Here is a 20,726-nt window from a genome sequence, read left to right as displayed (position 1 = left end):
AAGGCTGAACCAGCAAGCACGCTGGCATGTACGTGAATTGAGAAATACGCATTTCAAAAGCATTTGGAAGATCTGGGCAATTTACCTGAGTCAGGTAGGGAGCAGTAGGATAAAAAAGATCGTCCTATTTCTTTCTAAAGAAAAAAGTCATGTCAAATTTTTCTGAAGGCAATGGAGACTATGAGAAATGATGGGATGTCTTTTTTTTTTTTTCCTAGAGTATTCAGCTTTCAAGTTCGTTCTGTCCCTTAGAAAGCTGACAAATGGAAGAACAAAACAAATACATTTCACTTACAGAACATTAATCAAGCAGGAACTCCATGAACTGAACAAATTTGAATTGTGGCAAACCTTCCACTCCCCCAAAAAATACCCACAGCTGATGACTGAAGTATCAAAATTGCCTCATTTTCCCACTGAAAAATGCCTGAAACCAGATGGGGTTCCCCAAAGACATATGGTCTGAGCTTTTACTCATATTAAAGCAAAATTCAGATCTAATTATTTTAATCCACCATAGCTAATCCTATCTACCTCAAAGTAACCAGCATAGCTCTCTTTCCTCTGCTTGTTAAATGAGTAGTATATACTCTGTTTTTCCCTGCTTTAAGAGTACAAGATAAGTAGTTCTTAGGAGCAGCAATTCACTCCTCTACATAACATATACATTTCTTCTTCAGCTTCTGGGAGGGAAGTCCTCCATTTTGCTTTCTAATTTGAAGCTCTGTCTTATGAGCACACATCCCTCATTTGTTTTTTTGTGTGGGTTTTTTTTTTTTTTTTCCCCAAAAAACACATCTGTGGAAGCTTTAGTTACACCACCAGCAGACAGAAGAAGAAACCCACACCTACAGTAACACAGGTCATTAATCAGTTCATAAAATTATTGTCAAGATCTGGACTAAGTTCACAGACTACTTGGTGTTCATAAAGTTTTCACTGAACATCTGTAGAGAGTTTGGGAGTCTACAGCACTTAATACAATTGATTTAGCTGAGATTATGTTCGGGAGAGAGAAGGAGAGAGAAGGAGAGAGAAGGAGAGAGAAGGAGAGAGAAGGAGAGAGAAGGAGAGAGAAGGAGAGAGAAGGAGAGAGAAGGAGAGAGAAGGAGAGAGAAGGAGAGAGAAGGAGAGAGAAAGAAAACACAGCTCATTTTCAGCCTACATATCTTAGCGTATCTCCACTTGCGGTAAAGAACATCTTCCACCTGGCAAATTTTAATCTTTTTCCTCGAATTTGTCCTCAAACACTCTTTGCTGTCCTACTTGCCCCTTTAATTCTGCAGTAATTTCCTCTTCATCCAACATCACATGTCATCCAGATCATTTAATTTAGCTACATCCATCTCATATGAGCAAAAAGCTAGGACACAGGTTGTCTGCTGCAACAGGCTTCAGGGTCAAAATCAGCTGTGCAAAACTGCAGTTCAGTGGTGGCTTCATTAAAGGCAGCCCTTCTTCACTGTGAATAGTGTTTGCTTAACAGGATGTTAATGGTTGCAAAGGAAAGGGTATTTTACAGTCACACACAGACTGTTACTTACTGTAATGGCAAAAACTAAAGATTTAACTCATAATAGATGAGGGGAGGTCTTTTTAAATCTTACTTTCCTTAGGTCAGATAGAAAACTGCACATTTTGATAAACTCGACTCATCTTGTAGACCCTACATTTAAGATGTTCCAAGGCAGCCAACTGAAACAAACACATTGTTCATCCATTATAATACCAATTTCCAAGAAATAGAATTTGAGACAAATAAGAGGTTTACAAGCCATGAAAACACCACAAGTAAATGCACACATAAAAGTTTCAAATTAAGAATTCACTAACATTAGTTACAATGATACAAACGTTTACGTAAAAATTATTTTGGGTAATGAGACTTGTTGATATGCAAGAAGTACTATGACAGCTCCTCAGCTGCATAACCAGTTCTTTTACATGGTAAATAACCAAGGAGAATCAAGCCGGTTCTATGAAAACAGATAGTGTCCAGTGCAAAGAAAAAGAATTCAACACTGTGAGATCGCCTGCTCAAGAAACTGAAAAAACACTCAAACTATCATGTCCCTTCTCCGATTTTAACATTGATTCTACCCTGGAACTCACATTTGAGTTCTTTCTACAAATATATATAAGTGCAATTTCAGCAACAGATAACAAAAATAGGAAAAAAAAAAAGATTATGAAATTGATTAAAATTGTTGTTTCCAAATTAGTGTTAAAAAGCAAAAGTCAGAATTAAATGCTGGTCACTCCTGCGGCTGATCAAACACACTTACTATTGCCATATGTAAGTCACCCTTGAAATGGAAGCACAAGTAGCTCCAAACCATCCTATCCTTTTGAAACTCTGCTTCCAAATGTGTACAGCATTTGAACACAGTGAAAATCCACAGTTAGAGATATCAGGTGTTGGTCTGATTTTCTACAACCAAAAATAAGTTCCCACTTAAAACTTTGATTCCCCACTAGGGATGTAAGTGGCTGCCCTCCCTTCCCACTTGTATCCCCAGGCCACCCATGAAGGTAAAACAATTGCATAACAAATATCAGATGAGATGGCATTTACCCTTCTGTGCCTGCACAAGAGCTGCAGCCGGTCGCGGGGCCTCTTTGCAGAAGCACTGTGTGAGGAAGCAACCCTGGGAACACTTTTCAAGGCTGCTCTCCTCAACGTGGGTCAGCACAGGCCACAGCTGGAAACTAAGGTCAAAAGGAGGCTGGTGCACACCTGGGTTGCAGCATGCTGGAAGATGAGCATATCCAGTCAGAAGCACCCAGCCAGCAGTCAGGGGACGCAGCAGAAGTCCAAGGTCATCCAGAGAAACCCTTTTGCCCTGGCCCTGAGATAAAGCGAGGCAGCAGTTCTCAGAAAAGTGCCTGCTGAAGGGGGAGAATGGAATGGGAAGGAGGAGCAACAGATCCATCCCACCGCCTCCTCCTTTTCAACTCCAGCTGCTTGCTGGAGCAGGGGGCTTCATGCATTTGTCACAAAAGAACAATGCTGCCACAAAGAAATTCCTAATTTTTTACATCGCTCTGCTTCCTAATGTAAATAACCTGAATTAGCATAGCAAACCAAAAGGCATGCCAGCATACATAGCAAATGTTACCAAGAATATCCACAGCCTTTCATCTAAAAAACAAAACAGAACAAACAAGCAAACAAAAAAAGACAAATAGCTTAAGAAAGTGATATTTGTTTTTGCTCTCATCTCTTGAATCTTCTTGACTGTCCAAAGAAAAGCATTTTAAGGACACTTTAAGGATACACTGGCACATGTTTCATGGTGGAGTGCTATTCTTTTGCTCCTCACTCCTATGACAGACAATTCCAGGAAGCTGCAAGTCCTGAGATCAGCCTCTTCTGTAAGCACAGTCCAGCAGCAAGGTCAAAAAGGGAACGGTAGCCATAAATGAATTTTGAATGCTACTTCTAATTCTATTTGTGCTTTTTTCCTCATTCAGTTAGCTTGTATAGAAGACTAAAGAAAACATGCAACACCTCTCTCTCAAAGGGGAAGCATTTATACACTTAGATTTCAAAGTCTGCCCTTTCTTTTTTTTTTTCTTTTTAATTTCTATCTTTTTTTTCCTAATGCCTTTATTCCTTCCAGAGAGCAATGAGAAGAGATGTGCACACACACACACACACACACACAGAAAAAAAAAAAAAAAAAAAAAAAAGGAAGAGAAGAAGTGATATATCATGATCCCAGCCAGCTTCCTGTCCTGGTTTGCATCAACAATGTCCTGAAATGAAGAATGACATAATATGCAGTGGTTCTCCCCTGGCTTTGAAAAACATATGTTCAGGTGGCATATACACTCTGGAATACTGCAGACAGACAGAGCACAATTGCAGCACGTAGAGTTTCCATTTGTGAAAACCTCAGAAAAGCACTTGAAGCACAAATTTAACACATCATTATCCTACTGATGTCCTGTATCTTTAACTCCATTTCTGGCCTTTTCACTTCATGGCAACTTAGAGGAGTTTATGCAAGTTTATATTAAATTACAATCACACATTTTTACAATTTCCTTGAAGATGCAGAACTGGAAGTGTACATTATAAACCCACTGATTACAAGAGATGTTATTTCAGTAGGTAAGTCATTATCCTAAAGTTATCCCCAAAAGTTTCTATTGAATAACAGCAAGTATATTATGAGCCACACTTGAGAAGATGTGTATTTCTTTCATTAAAAATAAAAATAAAAAATCACAAACACTATACTCAATTTCTAGTGAACTAGAAACACACAACACATGGAAAGTGCACAATATCCTGACATGCGCACACCCTATTAAAATGAGCAATGAGTCTTACTTATAAAACTTTGTCCATGCCACCATCTCTAAGCTTCCAGGCTTGTGAGCAAAACTGGAGACCAGATTGGCTTCTGACGTCTGGATACATTATCAAACTCTAGAACAGCATCTTAGAAGTCGAAAGTTATAAATTTACAAGGAAATAAATGAGCAGTCTTCTCTGAGCAGTGGAACCCATGAGGATTTTTGTTTTCATACTCTATGGAAAGAATAAAAGATCTGCCACAATACAGAGAAATCCAGAAACAACTTTAATATCACCTACTACAAATTTCTCCTTTTTCTTTCTATTCCTAAAGGTGAAATCCTGGCTAGGCAGAAATTAGCAGGAGGACAATTGCTGCAGAGACAGGATTTCACTCCCACATCGAACTTCCCTCAGATAATCTTGGAACAAACTGTGCCCCCAGAGCCATAACAGCATCAGATGAACGGTGCAAAGCCTGTGCCCCCACTAAGCACCTTTGTCAGCAGCACCTGAGAGAAGGCCGGGTTGTACAGGGGTGGAAAAGGTAGCAAGGAGTCCAAGGGCCATCAGTAGAGCTTGGAACTGCATGAGTAAATTTATCTACTTTCCCCCCAAATTTTTCTCCAAAAATCTAAACTTATGAAGGAAGTTACATCAGAAAACCTTTGGAAGCCCATAAAATAACATTTGAGAAACAAAGCAGAACTACCTGATTGCTTTCTACAGGCTAACCTTGCTCTATCGACATTCACTTCATCATGCTCTGTGCATTTTGTAAAGACCATTGCAAATCTCAGCACTGTCATGTTACTCCTACTCCAGATACAAGAAGTTGTGGTTATAGCTGAACCACGAGCAATTTTATACACAAGTACTAAAAAAGGGAAGGGAAGGGAAGGGAAGGGAAGGGAAGGGAAGGGAAGGGAAGGGAAGGGAAGGGAAGGGAAGGGAAGGGAAGGGAAGGGAAGAGGAAAAAAAACAACCTCTCATTTTAACTGTAAAATTGTTTGACAGTTTGCATAAGAAATGGGGTCACAATATCTGCTTGCCTGCCAAAATCTCAGTAGTCAGATGAATTCATCTGGGACTTAAGAGCCCCAGCTCCTAACCCTGTCATCAAAGAAAGACCTGAACCCAAGTCCTTGAACAGAAGCGTGCACAGACATTCTATATGGACTGGTCCCTCTTCCCCCTCCTCCCCAAGCATTGCCAAGTACAGCAACACGTTTGGCCACTATAAGCCAATGCACTTCACTTTTGACAAACATTCACTCTCTGGATATAACTTTTTTTTAATTGCTATTTTATTTTTTAGAAAAAACTATTCCAGCTGACTAGTGCTGCAATATTACATGTTAGGACTGCTAGTGGCCAGCAACCAGCATATACAGCTTCTTCTCTTCTTTTAATCAGTGGCAACCCTGATGAGTTTTTCCTTACTGATATCTGAGGAGGCATTCGAGACAGACAAGAAGATCAGACTATCACCTCTTAGCAGCCTTAAACTGCTGAATTCCTAATTTTGGAACGGATCAAGTTATTTTATATGTTATTTCCTGCATTATGCGGCCATTAACTGGGAGTTGGAGAAGCTGAAGACTGGGCAGGAACCAGGGAGAAGAGAAATGATAACACTGCTCCAGATGATGACTTTCACATGGCTGCAAAAGCTTCACAAAACTCAGTGCACGTGCACTGTATGGGGAGGGGGTGATGGAGAGGAGGCAATAGCTATAAGTCTCACTCCATCCTGCCCAATAAATCTGTGTCTAACAGATCCCCACAGGCCTGTATATCATTTTGTCTTTTTGTAATTAGGAGACCAGCTGCAATTCCTTGGCCTGAGCCCAGCCAAGCTTCCCATGCTCTTTCTATAAGTTTCTCCAACAAACAGCGCTAAGGAGAAAAAAAAAAAAAAAAAAAAAGACAAAATTTAGCATGTGACAAACTCTTCCATGTGTGACCTCTATACCACGTAACCTGTGAATCTATAGCAGAATGACTTTCTGCATAAGGTCATGACAAGAAAAAAAAAATGGATCTGGACAGTCTATGGACTTTATGTCCTACCCAGCCTTTCTCCTTTAGCCAGTGCTCCACACATAATCTCCCACTTCTATTCAACTTGAATGAAGATGCACTGCTAATGCCAGGATAAATGTGTACAATCTATAGCAGAGTTGTTCCTTGTTCAATTCCAATGATGAAGTAGCTGCTAAATACTTACTGGAGGAAAGCAGGTTCCCCCCCCCCCCCAAAATATTTTCATGGTGCATGAGAACTTAATTCCAGAAGCAGGGAGAGGCCAGTATCTGAGGGAACTTACTTCCCTTTTGTATGTTTGAGACAATGAAATATAGCTGCCTGCAATGCTTTCCCTTCCTCTTTTCCCCAATAAAAAAAAAAGTTACTCTTTTAGGAATTTGCTGGTATCTTGAGACTTGTCATTGGAAGTAATAATTGCTTGCAAGAAGCTGGAAATAAAGAATAAATCTAAATCGTGCATGCCAATTTGTCCCCAGTGAGCCTAGGAACAGAAATATGAACTGCTGTCCTGCATATCTTCCATCTGCTGCTTCTCCTATTTCCCCCTGGAATGCTCAGTTTAAAACAAAAACGAAATTAAAATCAAAGATCAAAACGATTACCCAGTAAGCATTGTATTTCTGAGCTATGTGGGAATCTAAGGTGCGGGTTTTATTAAAGCTTTGGAGCAAAGGATATTCTCAAAGCTTGGCGTTCTTTGAAGATCTTTTTTATTATTATTATTATTTTTCAGAGAAAGGTAAGAAACAAGTACCCAGGGGCTGCTGCAAACCTGTCTGGAATCCCCCACTGTGACATCACTGCCACTAGTAGGAGGAAGGGAAGAAAAACCGACCCATTCAGGTCCATGATCTTAGGGAAGCAACACTGGGGATACTCCTAAATCCACTTTAACACTTATTTCATGATACAGTTTTCATTCACAGTTATTAGGAAGCAAAATGTTGCCCTTTATTGCATGAGAATATTTCATCGTTAACCTATCTCTGAAAGCATTGGACAGTGGTGATGTAGCTTCTCATCAGCACAGCGAGTAGCAGCTCAGACACTAGAAGATCAGATCATCACTCCTTCCTGCTCTTGTCCCCACTCCCACTGCCCATTTCCTCACTCTGTCTTCAATCACAACCACAGCATAAGCATCAGAGAGCAACATTCAGCGTTAGATCCAAAGCTTCTTCCAACCTAAGCAAATGGATAACAACAAGTCATATTTTAAACAAATCTTGAGAAGATCACTCAGAGGAGAGGAAAGGACAGTAGAATAAAAATAAAGTATGTGCAGTGAACAACCTTAGGTTATGCTCAGCCTCTCAAGACAGAGATCAGTCAGCATATTACTTTTCTGCAGGATACAATAGGTGGGATCACGCTCCACAATCCTACAGAAAGGTTTGATGCTCTGCTGTTACAGTGATAGCCTAAGTAGCCAGAAGTTTTTAATGGAGAAAAAGAAAGGAGGAATAATGAGTAACTCAACAAGGCAGCAAGCATACTGGGCTGCTACTGAATCAAGAGCATACACACACAAAAAATCCAAGCCATGATGTGATGTTCACCAGCAGGATAGTGACCTGAAGACTGCCAGTACTGCCACTGCCACGCAAGCAGGGAGCACTGTTGTGCACAAGGCACCAGCTCTCAGCCTTTCCTGCACATCTGTAATTCACTGCACAGCCAGTTTTAGCCCTCTAAAGCTGCTGCAGGCACATTGCATTCAGAATGGCAGCTAACACAGAGAACACTAACAAGAGCAGGAAGGGACGGGGGGGGGAGGGGCAGGAGATACTGGGACCCACCTATGCCTTAGGGGGTACCAGGGTATCCAAAATTATCCTAAAGAAGTTGGCTAAAGTCTTATGTAATCAATTTGGTTCGCTGCTCAGGGCGTCCTTTGCCCAGAGTTATTCATCACTGCCCTCTCTAATTCACCATAAAGGAATTCTTGAGGTACTGCCTCTCTGTCAGGAAGGCTCTGTTTATCCAAAAGAAAGACCAAAAAGCACCAATAATTGAGTGATTTCACTTGGCATGAATTGCTTAATTTAAGTAGATCTCTTTAGCAGAGCATAGCTTCAGGGGAGGAAAAAAAAAAAAAAAAAAAAGGAGGAGTAAGAACACGTAAGATCAAGAATAATAACGTTTCTTCTAATTAGCCACTAGAAGACAAGATCTGATAATGAAGAGAGGTGCTAAGCATTAACTGCCATGAAAGAAACCAGTCATCTTGCATACCATGAGTTCTCTTGCAGGAAGTGCATTTTGCAGCAAGCAGAACTGCCTCAAGTTTGGTACTGCAAGGACCCTCTGCTCTGTCTGACTGCTCCTTCTGAATCCTCTGCTGAAGAGTATGGTGGATGACACAGCCTTTCCAGCATGGTTGCCCCTGCTCTGCTCCACAGTAGTCCCTTCCATGTTGCCTCTGGCTGCAGCTGAGCCCTTGAGGATGTTGCCCTGCTCCTGGTGGCCCAACAAGCACGAGCCTCCCTCAGCTTTCTCACAGAAGGAGAGCACCCTTCAAACTGACAAACAGTTCCCTTTCTCACCATTTTCTGTTCTATTTTATCCCCACTCCAAACAACCACTCTGCACATCAAGAATACCAGCTGCTGTAAGGCAAACAAATCGTTTATGCTTGCAATTGGTTTCAGGGATCAAAATAATACTTTCAGAGCTGTGGTATAAGATGTTGAATAGAGCTTGTGCTGTCTTATTTGGGTAATTTCTGCTTAACCTTTCTTCTTTTTTTTTCCCCCTCAATTTCAGAGAAGGGGTGATAGGCCAAAGCTGTAGCAGGGCTAGAGAAAGAAAGGTGTACATTTAAAGTACTTCAACTCTAACCTAGTGATTACTGTACAAGCCTAGAATTACATTTCCCAAAGCATAACAAAGGACAATATGGAACTGACACTAAATGAGAGGACATTTGATAGAAAGCCAGAGGAAAAAATGGGAGCGTGGCCCACAAGTTTTATAGCATAATGATCTCTTTCTGATAGCATCTTCCTCTTTCTCGTCAAGTCACAAGAAAACATAGGTTGCAGAGACAAAAATAGATATTCTACTACCGCATCCACAAGGCTTTATTATATCACTGAGTTTAACATTTGTCACTAGTCATATCTCTTTAAAAAGTATTATTATAGGAGCCGTTTTCAAGCAATCCTTCCACAACATGCTGTTTCTGGCCTGTACCATATACTTAATGTCACAGATGCAAAATAATCTTTTCCAAATTTTTTGTATAAAAGCTTCACACTCCATCAATTAAAGCAGGAAATGGAATGTTAAAGAAAAAGCACAAGCTCAGATTTTCCATAAAACTCTTACTATTAATACACCCAGTTTCACTCCATGCTGTGTTTATGATTAGAAGCCTTTGCGGAAACATCAGCTGGTTAATAATCATCTACATCTGTCACAGTACTCCATTTATGCCTTAGCCTACATCCTTCCATTGTTTTATTAGCTACCTTCAATAAATGATTGTCAGAATTATTTCCTCTCCATTTGCAGGAATAATTTAAAGATGAAAGAGGGGAGGGGGGAAAAAAGACTGATGGCAACTTCTAGTACAATTGAGATGACAAATAAAGATTTTTAAAGGTCTTGCATGTTGTTCCTTCAGTAGAACAGAGTACTTATTAACTAAATTTTACAGCCCAACCCATCCCTCAAATGTTTATGGGTATGGCTTGAATGACCACAGTAGGAGGTTTGCCCCTGGTCAGAGTTCATCTCAGGAACAATGCTCAGTGATGGTGGTGGGAGAGGGCATGGTTACCTCATCCACCAGCATGAAAGGGCTTCCAGTCATCATGCTGGTGACCGGAGGAATCTCAGCAGGGCTGAAGTCAAAACTCCGCTGTGGAGGCATTTATAACTCACAACTACATAGCTACCTACCCCACAACAGGCTAGAAACCCAAAATATCTGCAGATCTTAGGTAAATTAGGTAAATGCATACACCTAATTGTGCTACCTACAAAACCCCTAATGAAGGCCTGTTTATCCATTTTGTCTTATTCTCAATTAAAGTGTTGGAGGATAATTTTTAAATGCACATTTTGTTCAGGATTTTCACAACCATTGTCACCTAAAGCCCTGTTCCACTGAATTCAAGGTCTTCACCTTGTTGGCTCTGAAGCCCCATCACAGCCTGTGCCAGGGGGGAAAAAAATGAACTCATCCCCACCCCTCAACACCTTTCCCACTGTCTGACATCCTGCAGAGGGATAAGCAACTGAGGCACCCTGCTCTGTGCCAGGTTGGGCTGAAGGGTAACGTTACCAATCACAAAATAAGAGAACAACCAGTGCTATTGAATGTTAATGAATGGCGATGATAACAGAGGTAATGTTACCAGCGTCAGATGTCCTCCTTCAAAAAGCCAGATTGCAGAGCTGACCGGAGGGAAAACACATTTCCATCCAGTAGCTGAGAAACAAAGATGATTCTTAAATACACATAACGTGTCTAAGGGCAATCCTCAATCTGCTGGAAACTTTCTGCTGAAATTACTCAACCAATCTACTAAAAAGTCATTAAGAATACTCAAACAATGTTAAAAGTAGCTGCAAGGCAGGCCGGCTTTTGATGATGCCTGCTGCATATTAAGGCATTTGATGCACCTAAAAGCACTAAAAAGGAAAGAAAACAATAACAGCATACGAAGTATCATCTGAGCATTCATTCGTGAACAAGATAAATACTGGTTCCACTCAAACCTCATGTTTTGTTTTGCCGTTGAAAAAGGCAGACTCTACTTCAGTTAATTTTTCTGAGTGCTTTAACTAAACAAGGCTTTAAACACAAACATTTGACTAAGAGAGAAGAAAGCATGGAAACAAAACAGCATTGTTTTGCATGGTGTTGAGCAGGAGAAACAGCTGTAAAGTACAAATGATCTGTGCAAGAAAACAGCATGTTCTGTGCTATAGGTGGAAATAGCTATTTTCACCATAATTCACACTCTGCATGTTAGGTCTCAGACAGGTCTTCCAAGAATAACACCTCATGAGTTACCTCTCTTTTAATGAAGAAAAAATTAAGAGTTGTTCTCCCTTCCCACCCTACAGAGACAACTCAGTCCTTTGAAATCTCTTGAGAAACAAAGTAACAACCTTTTTCACAGTTTCATCTCAGAAAAAAGTGTTCATGTTTACTAATCCATCTTTATACAAGAACAGAAAATGGCTCAAGGTTTTGTTCCCTAAGCAGAGGTAGAAGAGCATGCTACTTGGAGCTGACTTTGGGATATGTATGCAAGCAGAGGAATAGTGCTCCTTGCCTGAAGACACAAGACTCGCTAAAGCAAAAACCTTTGCCAACACACGAGAAGAAAGGAAGGAATGAGAAAAAGCTAGAGATGGAATAAAGGATGAGAGTATGCTCCCTGCACTCTAATCCAAGGGGCAACACCATCACTCTCCTCATAAGATGCATTCAGTTTCAGCTCCTTCCAGCACTGTAATCACCTCATTTAACCCACCTCTGGGACCTTCTGAGGAAGGGAGATGGAGGTGAGTATGTCCCACAAGAGCTAAAGCCATTGCTTGGGTAACTATTTCCCAGAAGGAAACCACAAAAGCAACAGTATCTATTCAGAATCACAATGTCCTTGTCAACATTTCAAAATAATTGGAAAGAAACATTCAGATCCTGCACATTCGCTCAAGCACACAGCAACAACAGATAACAGAAAAACTGCCTTCCAACACAACTAGCTATGTACCAGCAAATAAGAAAATGTTAGGCCTTGCAGTGTGCTACAAGAAGTACCTAAGCCCTGGGTCTATGTAAATTTCACTGTAAAGAATGAGCATTGATAAACTATAGTTACAAATATGGAAAATACACATAAAACAATAAAGGCCGGCTCAAAACACTGCCTATGCTAGAAACTATTCCCAGCTTTAAGTATACAATTTTATTCAATTGGTTTGTGCCTTTGACTACCTTTCACTTATCCGACTCCAAATTGAAAAGAATGCTATTTAACTTATCAAGGATGAGCTGTTAAGGACCCTTCAATTAAAAAGTGGGTCTCATGAGGCCAGCCCCATTAATGGGCAGGATTATTTCTTTGTAAATACAGTATGCGATCTCATCTATATTAGCATCACTAGCTCAACAGATGTAGCATATTCTGCAAATCAGAGATGAATTATAAACATCAATCTCTAAGTATTTTTGTTTACGCAGTCTATCAAGAGGCATCTCAACAGAGGTGTGATTCACAGCTTTACAAGAATGTTGCTGGAAAGTTTTTGCTATCACTGTGAATGTTGATAATTGTACCTCTGCTGAAAATAACTTCCAAGAAGACAATGTTTGATACTTGAGGAGTTTTCTGCATCTGAAAAAGGGAGAGAGTTGCTCTTCTGAATCTACTAATAATGTATGAACCTCCAGGATCAGTTTCTAGCCATCAGTTCTCAGTGCTTTGTACAGGCTTATGTTTGCTGTTAACAAATTAACAAGCTGCTGCGATCTGTAGAAACAACTCATTACAGCACCTTGGCAATTCTCAAACTTTTCCTATACTAAGAAAAAAAAATCAATGTTAATCCCTACCTTTGATTAAACTGTGCTGCTTAATAAAAAGCACAGAATGATAGATTGCAGAACAAAAATGTAATAAAAAAATAAACTTTTTTTTTTTTTTTGAAGAATGAAAAAAAAAGCAACAGCATGAGCACAAAGCATTTGTGTGCCATCTCTGTGTCAGACAAATGCTTGCCAGCACTTCACACACCAGAACAATGGCTCCCGAAGTGACGGAAACAGCACCGTCCAAGAACTCAACAACATTAACATTGTGGGACTTCCTGAGACCACGGTAAGCCACAAACAATGGCAGAGAAGCCAGTCTCTATCTAGATGGCAAGAGACCAGCATGTGAAGGTCCCTATTTGCTCCTACAGAGGGATGACTCACAGTGTGCTCCAGCAGCCCACACCCGGCTGAGGAGCAGGGTGAGTTCCTGCATTCAGGGTGAGGAGGATTCAGCTCTTCTGATCCTGGCTACATTTGTAAAATCAGTTGTGACCCGTGTTCCTGATGTGGTTAAAGGAATAACACAGACCTCTTGGAGGCTGTGAAAATGCAAGAGATAGCAGAGATAGCATTAGTTTCTCCTTTCTGAGTAAAGCTGTGTCTAAATCACACGCATTCCTGCTCTCACTACAGAAGCACAAGTTACAGGGTTGTGTTGTTTGGTTGGTTTTTTTTTTTTTTTTTCAATTTCCAACTGCTGTCTTTCTGCCAATAAGCCTTTCCTCTTTTGTGAATAGTTGCAAATCTTGCAGCGATTAAAAAAAGCAAAGCAGAAGATAGAGGTACCCTGGCTGCCTTGAAATAACTCTTCCGCTTCCATGAAGATAAGAAATATCTGCATGTGCAGACATCATGAACCACCCTCACAGGTACTGCTCCACCACGTCATTTAGGTGCATTACAACCTGAGAATAGTGGGGGTGCCGTTGAGCTGTCCAAATTCCATGCATCTCTCACTCAGAAACACTCTTCAAAGTAGCTCTTTACTCTCACTTGTTGAGACAAAACACAAACTACACTGTGTTTTGACTTTCTTTCATGTGATTCCTCAATTCCTTTTTTAGCCATTCTTTTCCATCACATTCCCTTCGCATCCCTCTCATACTTTCACAGCAACACCACAAATTGCACCAGTGGCACAATTGTATGGCTCCAACCATTCCAACCACCCAGCTCCCCCCAGACATTCTTCATGCTGGACCAGTTGGCTTCCACAACGAGGTCACTAGGGAACATGTAACATTTTTTGCCACAGCTATGTTCTACAAACCTTGCCTAGCAGGAGAGGACATCCCAGCTGATGCCTAGAGACAGCCAGATGGGCCATGCTTTCATCCTGGGTTCTGTGTAGGCTCTCTCCCACTCGCATCCTTGGACCTCAAGTTCTTCTGCCCACCCAGACTAGCAGGAGCAGCTTCTGTTACATTCCTTTATTCCTTTTGTGCCAAGGCATGAAAAATAGCTTTGGATCCAATAACTGTTTTTTTCTTCGCTGTAACAGTTTCTTAAAGAAAGAAAAATGAAGCAGTCTATATGAACAATCTATTACAAAGAGCACTGACACTCTGAGAGCAGACATTAGATCAAGACTAGTTTTCCCTACAACATTAGGTTATTTGTAGCTAACTGCCTCCCTCTCCCTTCCAAGCAAAACACACAGTGACACTCAAGCTGGTTTGCTCTTCCCTCCCCCCCCCCCTCTGGAAATAGAGGACAGGAGCAGTCTTGTTCGAGCTCCCTTGAAGGAGCAGGCAGCCTCAGAGGCAACACACATGCCCATGAAGCTGCAGTACAGAGGAAGCAGAGCTGCCCATCAGCCCCTGTGGGGATCGCCAGTGGGACCCCCTCTCCCACCTACCCATTCAGCAGAGCTGCCTCCTGACCTCAGCCGCCACTACTCGCTGCGGCATCCCACACCAAGTGGCACTTCTCAAAATGCTCCTGTGTTTGAATGAAACCATCCAAATGCTCTTGCAAGTAGGAGCTCGACAGGGCCACACTAGCAGGTCCATCTCCATTTCAAATGGGAGGGAAATCCCTCAAAGGAAGAAATTTCGATGTGTAGGGGTTTGGTGCAGCTTTGCAAGCACTCATATCCAATTAAACAAGTGGGTATTGTAAGAATTTGTAAATGACATCCAGCCACGATCTTCCTTTTTCCATCTAACAGTGTCCCAATTCCATACCTACATGTTATGTTACTGAATTTAAGCAAAATAGTCCTCTGAACATGTTCTTGATCTTTATCAGCAAAATAACAACTCCATCCTTTCTCTGCTACATTGGTGTAATTAATAACAAAATTAAGTGATTTTTTTTCCCATTTATCTAGAAAGTATACCTTATAAATAAGTCACAGTGTTAGCATGTAGAAAAAGAGTTATAAGGTTTGAGAGCTGTTTTGAAAACAATGTCCTTAAACAAATGAAAATGAATGTACAGCTGTTCTTCTCATGCAAATTGTAACTTTTTGTGGTTTTTATGTTTGTTTGGGTTTTTTTCTTTTCTTTTTTGGAATCGTGCACAAAGGAAATAGGAATGATGCTACAGCTAAAAAGATACAGGCAGAAAATAATAGGAGTTGGCAACTTTTTAAACCTAAACTTTTGAATTATGGGATTTATCAATTGATCAAAATAATTCTTTCATCAATATTGTTGGATACTTTTCAATAACCAAACAAGGTAGTTCTCTAAAACAAAAACAGATTTTGGTTGAGTATACACAGTCTAGAAAATAGAATGAAAACTGGAAACTGGTATATTTTTTCCACATACAAGAGGCTACTCTGAAGAGATTTGGGATCAGCTCAGAAATTTGGCCAGCCTCACCAAGAACAGATGAGAAATCAATCAGCTTGATTTTCAGTGAGCAAATCTGTACAGAGGTCAGGGAAAGCTTTCTTAGTGTAAGGACAACTAAGACCAAGTTAACATAGGAATGTTATACATACAGACCAATTAGCAAAAATAAATAAATTTAAAAAGAGCAATGTGGAAGGGAAATGATGTATTATACCTTACAATGGTGCTAAAATTCTTCAGTAACTGACCATGCCAAAATGAAACAACAAAACGTTTGTTGCAAGTGTCAGCAAGTTGGATCCATTTTTTAAAGGAAACAGGCAAAAGCAATCATTTCAAAATAAATAATGCCAAGCTTGCAGCTAATGGCTTTGAATTTTTTTAATAGTGCATTCACTTTCAAATAGCTCCTTCAGAGTTAGACTATGTTTAGGGGAAAATCATAGTATAAACTTTCCACATGCATTTTGTAGAAGTGTTTGGAAAAAAATATCCACTAGCTGACAGTACAGTCCTGCACTTACTTTTTCTAATGAAAACTGATCTTCAGGGCTAAGTCAGTATTCTGCAAGACGTACAAATATAGAATATTTTGCAACACTTTAGCTAAGAAGAAGCTACCACTATTTTCTCTGGAGTCTGGACAAAGGTGGTAACTTTGTAATCACGGTTTCCAAATCCTCTGAGTAATAAAACCCGTGCTGCAGAATATCACAAAATTTTGACTAGCTGAAGGCAAGGCTCTGAACAGGACTGCTAATAGACATAACTTTAGTACAAGAGGCAACTGTCAGTAATGCAGTGAGGTCTATGAACTCAGTCCCAGGAGTGTAAGTCTTCTTCTAAGTTGCCAAGGACAGAAGAAGAAAGGAAAAACCAACAGCGGATGAAAGCTGACCCAGATCTCATTGACAGTAAAATCCCTGCTGCGTTTAGAGATGCCAAGACTTATCACAATTTTACATCATCACAACTAGCTCAAAAATCAGGCCGTTAACTTCTGAATGTCACCTGTTACTACCTGGGAAAGAATCTTTAGGTAACTACACAGGGCATTACTATAATGAACAGGGCTTTTCACTTTACGAATCCAGAAGCACTGTGCTGATGTGGGTATCATTATCCCTAAGAGTGCTGGGGGAGAGAGGGAGAGCCAGGGAGAAGAGACAGACACTCTGAGCCCCTCCAGACAGAGCAGCAGCCAGGGCAAGGATGGGTACCGTATACCTCCAAGCCATACTGCTGCAACTCTTCCCACAGGCTGCACACTTAATTCAGCATTCGACTATTCCACTTGTGCATTGTCTGGCCAAATGCATACAGAGAAGCAGTAGCTGCAACACCTGTGGTTTATTTCACCATTTCCTACAAGGACATTGAAAGGGGATCAGGACATTTAGGAGACTCCGTCTCTAGTAGCAAATATCAGCAAAGGCAGAATAAGTTTAGTGAGAGCTACAGAAATACTGTAATCACGTTAAGCAATCTATCATGAAATGTGGCCTGTTTTCATTTCTTGTCTTTTCTGTTCTTTGGATTTTTGCTTTATTTTGTTTCTTTTGTGTTCAAACAAAAATATGTGAACTAACGTTTCCTTGAGGGGGAAGCTTCAGTCATGTGATCTGTGTTATTCAGGAAATCAAACAAAATGATCACAGTGATGACTTGTGGCCCTACAATGTATTAATTCTAAAAACAAACAGCAGGAACAACAACAAAAACATGCCAACTTAATTCTCTGCTTTTCCCCAAGAAATTTAGGAAACCCGCCTTCTAGGTTTTACTATAAATTCTAGGTTTTGCTATAAATCTTCCTCTACTGGTTCTAGAAAAGCCTTGGAAATAACTATCTTTTCACTTCCAACTTCTGTGAATAATCAAAACTTCGTTCAGCACTATGGCTTTTATTCCAATGTACATAAATAACTTCTTGACTCGCACAAAACCTGAAACCACTTTAATCAATGGGCTATATATAGTCTGGATAAATACCGATCCTGAGATTCTGGGTACGCAGCCAGTCCTGCACTATTTGCTAGTACTTTGATCTAAATTCACATTATTTTAAGAAGAAGTGAAAAATATTCTAGGCAGTAAAAAAAAAAAAAAAAAAAAAGTAAAGAAATTACACTCTATTAAAGCCAAAGGATATGCACATTAGCTAAAAAGTCAACTTGTTCCAAAAGCATTTCAGAAGACAGAAATGCATTTAGACTTATCAGAAAATTAGATGCAAAAATCCATAAATTTGTTATTTTGTTACTCCCACAAGAATTCGCTCCTGGTTTTAGAGAAATCTATCACTATATTAAATATATTTAATAGCATGAGTAGACAGCACTGCTTTCTAATTGTGTGCAAGTGTGTGTAATGTGTTACTTCGTTTTCTATGGCAGCATTATGGTGTAGGTGATTTATGAATGTGTAACAGAAATGGCTATTCTGTAGAAATATCACAGGAAATGACACACAGGAAATAAAACAACACAGACATCTTACAATCATTTCCTAAACTTCTAGCACAGCAATCTGCTGGGCTCCTGAAAGAACCCAGACGCTGCTGACACAAGGAATGAGCAAACATCGAAAACGCTTCCCGTCTGAGCATGGTTTCTGGGTCCTGAGAGGAGAGAAGGATGAAGAAGACAATAAGTGCTGTAGAAAGCAGAAATTAGTTACCTTAAAATATTTATTGTAGGTGTTAACTGTTTAATACTGTCATGGTTCATCGACAGTGGCTACAAATGAATGAGAGGGATGTGTAGTGGTTGTGAAAACAAGAAAGCTGAAGATTAACATGCGTTGAGTGCTCAGGTAGTGGCTGAGGAAAAGACATGGAGAAAAAAGAAATAAGAAAAAAAAGTTAAAAAAAATCACAGTAATCCTCATGCCAGATTGCTCCCATCTTGTCCTTTGCCATCTTCCCCATGAGCCACCCCCAGTCCATACCAGTACCACCCTATTCAGATGTGTTCTTCTGCTGTGGCCCTCACTGGTGCCCATGAGACCCTGCTACATCCGCCAGTGGACAAATCAGTAAAAGCATTCCATATTCAGGTTATAACAATACAGCAGTAAATGCAAAGAAGCAGCCAGGTTTCAGTCAGGTTTTCCAATCTACAACAGAAGACCATGTTCTGGAAGCCAGATGAACTCAGTAACATTTTAGCACAGATTTTTACTGGAGAATACTAGAACATTGCTTAGAAGGGTTCAAATTAATGCACAGTGGAGTTCTGCATGCTAGCCAACCAAATTTCACCAGTTAAAAATAGTCAGAAAATGAAGAAAAATCTCAGCCTGCTACCTCATTAGTGCTCAATATCCTACCGTTCATTTACAGTAATTTAATGGAAATTAGAGCGTGAGTCACACATACAAATATAGAAAACATTTACAAAATATATAAAAACATATATGACATTAGGGTTCTACTCTAAAAACCAATGTAAAGTATCTTTATACTATCACTTGTAGGAAAAAAGAGTTCAAGTATGCTATAAGACTTCAAATACCACACATAGATTACACCGATATACACGTAAAGGTGACAATTGCTTGCAATTTTCTTCCTTACCCACTAGAGGAATTAGAAGAGCTGTTTCAAGACACTAATCAAGAGAATCTATGTCATTCCACAACTGTGGGGTTTTTTGTTTGCTTGTTTGTTAGTTTTTGTGTGCATACATATTTGATTTTGATTTGTTGTTGGTGATGTTTTTGGCTTTTATTTTTTGTCCATTCCTTAATTTTACCATGAAGGTCATACAGCTAGTGAATGTAATTTCAGCTTAGTAGCAAACAAATACAGTAGTGAAACTGGATTTGTATAAAAATCCATTCTTAAAAATAGTTTTAGCTATTTTCAAAAAACAAGAGTGGAAAGAAATACCCAGGTATAATGGAATAGGTTTTTGTTGTTTTGTTGGGTTTTTGTTTGTTTGTTTGTTTTTTACAAGGCAGTATGAGGTGGGGGGCAGGATGAAATACTTTCACTAAAAACATACTGTTATTTTTTGTCTTCAGTAAAAAAGAATGCCTGCCTGTACAAACTCAGTTTCTTACAGATTTAAAAAAGAAAAAAAAATTAGAAGTTTTGAAAAAATCAGTAGAAAATTTACTGTGAGTAGGTGCATCATAGAATCACAAGGTTGGAAAGGACCTACAAGATCATCTAGTCCAACCATCCTCCCATGACCATTGCTAACACAAGCCACTAAACCATACCTCGTAGCACCTCATCCAGACACCTCTTGAACACTACCAAGGATGGCGACTCCACCACCTCCCTGGGCAGGCCATTCCAGTGCCTGACCACTCTCTGAGAGAAAAAGTTTTTCCTTATGTCTAATCTAAATCTCCTCTGGCACAACTTGTGGCCATTTCCTCGGGTCCTGTTTGTTGCCTGGGAGAAGAGGCCAAACCCCTCCTCATCACAACCTCCCTTCAAGTGAAACTTCATGCCATAAAAATACATATTATTTTCTTCAGGTAAATTAAAAAGATGCCTAGTACTTTCACCATTACCTAGGAACTAAGGAATCAAGAAGTACACACATGCTGTGTAAACAATCAAAACATCTTAAAACACTGGGTAAAATCTTGGTCCCATTAAAGTTGATGGCAAACTTCCCATTAACTTCAATAGGGACAGAATTTCATCCATTGTGCCAACTCATAAAGCAGAAAAGGGCAAAGAAAAAGCTTTGAAATATAAATCTAAAATAATAAATAAGTTTGCTTTAATCACTGCTTCTGATGGCTTTGATCTTCCGTGCAATTTCTGCCCCTCCCTCTAATACACCAGCAAGCTGAAGGTTCAATGCAAAAATAGCTGATTTATCTTACAACAGTTTTGGATCATGTCCTATCCTTTTCACTTTTTCAATTACCACCAAAACAAAATACAACAGATCTTACAAACCTGTATTTTAATAATGCAGGAAAAGATCTACAACATTAAAGTTAGTTTTGTGGTGACTCATATGCAGCAACAATCTGGAGCCCT

The 20,726-nt window shown here is 39.9% G+C and overlaps 1 protein-coding gene across 4 annotated transcripts in view; it reads right to left on the bottom strand.

The window, feature by feature from the left end:
* The window catches only part of TIAM2 (T-cell lymphoma invasion and metastasis 2), a 168,151-nt gene that overhangs the window by 108,795 nt on the left and 38,630 nt on the right, over positions 1–20,726 (bottom strand). The window contains exon 1 of one of the 4 annotated variants that reach the window (XM_015284073.4): positions 14,185–18,709. The exons of the other annotated variants lie outside the window; for them this stretch is intronic. The gene's annotated coding sequence lies outside the window, so the exon portion shown is untranslated. Of the gene's footprint in view, positions 1–14,184; positions 18,710–20,726 lie in introns of those variants that run through there. 4 annotated transcript variants of the gene reach the window in all.

Source organism: Gallus gallus, chromosome 3 (genome assembly GCF_016699485.2).
Source record: "Gallus gallus isolate bGalGal1 chromosome 3, bGalGal1.mat.broiler.GRCg7b, whole genome shotgun sequence".
In the NCBI taxonomy this organism is placed as follows: Eukaryota; Metazoa; Chordata; class Aves; order Galliformes; family Phasianidae; genus Gallus; species Gallus gallus.
Note: the sequence above shows the minus strand (reverse complement) of the source record. Positions and strands in the feature narration are given on the sequence as shown.